The sequence below is a fragment of the Arachis hypogaea genome, chromosome 5 (assembly GCF_003086295.3).
Source record: "Arachis hypogaea cultivar Tifrunner chromosome 5, arahy.Tifrunner.gnm2.J5K5, whole genome shotgun sequence".
NCBI classification, from domain to species: domain Eukaryota; kingdom Viridiplantae; phylum Streptophyta; class Magnoliopsida; order Fabales; family Fabaceae; genus Arachis; species Arachis hypogaea.
In genome coordinates, this window is record NC_092040.1 from 22,384,586 (window position 1) to 22,388,527 (window position 3,942).

Consider the following 3,942-nt stretch of genomic DNA (forward strand, 5'->3'; position numbering starts at 1 on the left):
ACAGAAGCCTAATTGGCGCGCTCTCAACGGCGTTGGAAAGTAGACATCCTGGGCTTTCCAGCAATATATGATAGTCCATACTTTTCCCAAGATTTGATGGCTCAAACCGGCTTTCAAAGTCACCCTCAGAAATCCCAGCGTTAAACGCTGGAACTAGCACCAAAATGGGAGTTAAACGCCCAAACTGGCATAAAAGCTGGCGTTTAACTCCAAGAGAGGTCTCTGCACGAAAATGCTTCATTGCTCAGCCCAAGCACACACCAAGTGGGCCCGGAAGTGGATTTTTATGTCATTTACTCATTTCTGTAAACCTTAGGCTACTAGTTTTCTATAAGTAGGACCTTTTACTATTGTATTGAGACATCGAGGGGTAGCTATCTTCATTGTTATGCTATCTTAGATCATTGGGAGGCTGGCCTCATGGCCATGCCTAGACCTTGTTCTTATGTATTTTCAACGGTGGAGTTTCTACACACCATAGATTAAGGTGTGGAGCTCTGCTGTACCTCGAGTATTAATGCAATTACTATTGTTCTTCCATTCAATTCCGCTTGTTCTTGTTCTAAGATATCACTTGTTCTTCAACTTGATGAATGTGATGATCCGTGACACTCATCATCATTCTCACCTATGAACGTGTGACTGACAACCACCTCCGTTCTACCTTCGATTGGGTGAATATCTCTTGGATTCCTGATTGCACGATGCATGATTGATCGCCTGACAACCGAGTGCTCGCCTGACAACCGAGCCAACCATTCCGTGAGATCAGAGTCTTCGTGGTATAGGCTAGAACTGATGGCGGCATTCAAGAGAATCCGGAAGGTCTAACCTTGTCTGTGGTATTCTAAGTAGGATTCGATGATTGAATGACTGTGACGTGCTTCAAACTCCTAGCAGGCGGGGCGTTAGTGACAGACGCAAAAGAATCGCTGGATTCTATTCCGGCCTGACCGAGAATCGACAGATGATTAGCCATGCTGTGACAGAGCATAGGAACATTTTCACTGAGAGGATGGGAGGTAGCCACTGACAACGGTGAAACCTTGCATAATCTTGCCATGGAAAGGAGTAAGAAGGATTGGATGAAGACAGTAGGAAAGCAGAGAGACGGAAGGGAAGGCATCTTCATGCGCTTATCTGAAGTTCCTACCAATGAATTACATAAGTACCTCTATCTTTATCTTTATGTTTTTATGCGTTCATCACCATATCCATTTGAGTTTGCCTGACTAAGATTTACAAGGTGACCATAGCTTGCTTCATACCAACAATCTCTGTGGGATCGACCCTTACTCGCGTAAGGTTTATTACTTGGACGACCCAGTACACTTGCTGGTTAGTTGTGTGAAGTTGTGTTTATGCCATGGTATTGAACACCAAGTTTTTGGATTCATTACCGGGGATTATTTGAGTTGTGAAAAGTATTGATCACAATTTCGTGCACCAAGTTTTTGGCGCCGTTGCCGGGGATTGTTGAGTTTGGACAATTAACGGTTCATCTTGTTGCTTAGATTAGGTATTTTTTTCTTCAGAGTTCTTAAGAATGAATTCTAGTGTTTCAAGGTGATGTTCTTATCATCACCAAGGCTGATTGATCTTCATCAATTTAGCCCTTGAATGCAGTGTTCTGCTGAAGCTTGGCTGACCATGTCTAATTCCTTTAGACTGAAGCTTTAGACTAACATTGCATGATTCCTGGGATTCTCATTAAGAATTTTGATATCTTTTTCCACTTAATTTTCGAAAAACACAAAAAAAAAATCAAAAAAATCATAAAATCCAAAAATTTCTTGTTTGAGTCTAGTGTCTCATGTTAAGTTTGGTGTCAATTGCATGCATCCATTCATGTGTGCTTAAGGATCTTCAAATAATTCTTGATGATTTCTTACTCTGATCTTTGAATTCTCTTGACTTGAGTGTTTTATGTGTCTCATATGCATTCTCATTAGTGTCAGCAGTACACAAACTGCTAAGTTTGGTGTCTTGTATGCATAGTTATTTGATTCTTGTTGCATTTTGATTTTTCCTTATTATTAAAAATCCAAAAATATTTTTTATTTGTGTCTTCTCAAGTCAATACTACAGAGAAATTAAAGATTCAGAACATACAGCAGAGGAATTACACAGAAAAGCTGGGCGTTCAAAACACCCAGTGAAGAAGGACAGACTGGCGTTTAAACGCCAGCCAGGGTACCTGGTTGGGCGTTTAACGCCCAAAAGGGTATAGTTTTGGGCGTTAAACGCCAGAATGTGCACCATTCTGGGCGTTTAACGCCAGGATGGCACAAGAGGGAAGATTCTGTTTTTCAATGCAATTTTTTCAGGTTTTCAAAGTTTTTCAAAATCAAATCTTTTTCAAATCATATCTTTTCAATCATGTGTTTTCAAAATCAATTTCTTTCCATTTTCAAAGATACTTACTATCAATTAATGATTTGATTCAACACTTCAAGCATGTTGCCTTTTCTGTTGAGGAAGGTTTAATGTTTGAATCATATCTTTTCTTGTTAGTCAAGTTTTTAATTTTCAAAATCAAATCTTTTTTTTAAAATGTTTTTCAAATCATATCTTCTCAATCACATCTTTTTAAAACTAATCATATTTTCTTAACCACATCTTTTTCAAAATAGTTTTCAATCAAATCTTTTTGATTTCTAATTCCAAAATCTTTTTCAAAAATCACTTGATCTCTTTCCCACTCTTGGGTTTCGAAAATTAATTAGTGTTTTTCAAAATGTTTTCAAAATTTCTTACTTAATTTTCGAAAATTACTTCCCTCCTTCTCACATCCTTCTATTTATGGACTAACACTATCCATTAATGCAAAATTCGAACTCCATCTTCTTTGATAAGTTCGAATTTTCTAACTCTGTCTTATACTCTTCTTTTCCTCTGACACTTCAAGGAATCTCTATACTGTGACATAGAGGATTCCACATTTTCTTGTTCTCTTCTCTTTCATATGAGCAGGAGCAAAGACAAAGGCATTCTTGTTGAGGCTGATCCTGAACCTGAAAGGACCTTGAAGAGAAAGCTAAGAGAAGCCAAAGCACAACTCTCTTTAGAGGACCTGACCGAATTCTTCAAAGAAGAAGAACACATGGCAGCCGAAAACAACAATGCCAACAATGCAAGGAAGGTGTTGGGTGACTTTACTGCACCTACTCCCGATTTCTATGGGAGAAGCATCTCTATCCCTGCCATTGGAGCAAACAACTTTGAGCTTAAGCCTCAATTAGTTTCTCTAATGCAACAGAATTGCAAGTTCCATGGACTTCCATTGGAAGATCCTCATCAGTTCTTAGCTGAGTTCTTGCAAATCTGTGACACTGTCAAGACTAATGGGGTTGACCCTGAGGTCTACAGACTTATGCTATTCCCTTTTGCTGTAAGAGACAGAGCTAGAACATGGTTGGACTCTCAACCTAAAGAAAGCCTGGACTCTTGGGAAAAGCTAGTCAATGCCTTCTTGGCAAAGTTCTTTCCACCTCAAAAATTGAGTAAGCTTAGAGTGGAAGTCCAAACCTTCAGACAGAAGGAAGGAGAATCCCTCTATGAAGCTTGGGAAAGATACAAACAATTAATCAGAAAGTGTCCTTCTGATATGCTTTCTGAATGGAGCATCATAGGTATTTTCTATGATGGTCTCTCTGAACTATCCAAGACGTCTTTGGATAGCTCTGCAGGAGGATCTCTTCATCTGAAAAAGACGCCTACTGAAGCTCAAGAACTGATTGAAATGGTTGCAAATAACCAATTCATGTACACTTCTGAAAGAAATCATGTGAACAATGGGACTAGTCAGAAGAAAGGAATTCTTGAGATTGACACTCTGAATGCCATATTGGCTCAGAATAAAATATTGACTCAACAAGTCAATATGATTTCTCAAAGTCTGTCTGGAATGCAAAATGCACCAAGCAGTACTAAGGAGGCTTC

General features: G+C 39.0%; 1 non-coding gene across 1 annotated transcript; it reads right to left on the reverse strand.

The window, feature by feature from the left end:
* Positions 1-3,505: 3,505 nt before the first annotated feature.
* Positions 3,506-3,613, reverse strand: LOC112804821 (small nucleolar RNA R71). Its single transcript, XR_003203442.1, has one exon. It is a non-coding gene; the product is annotated as a small nucleolar RNA R71 (small nucleolar RNA).
* Between the last annotated feature and the right edge of the window lie 329 nt (positions 3,614-3,942).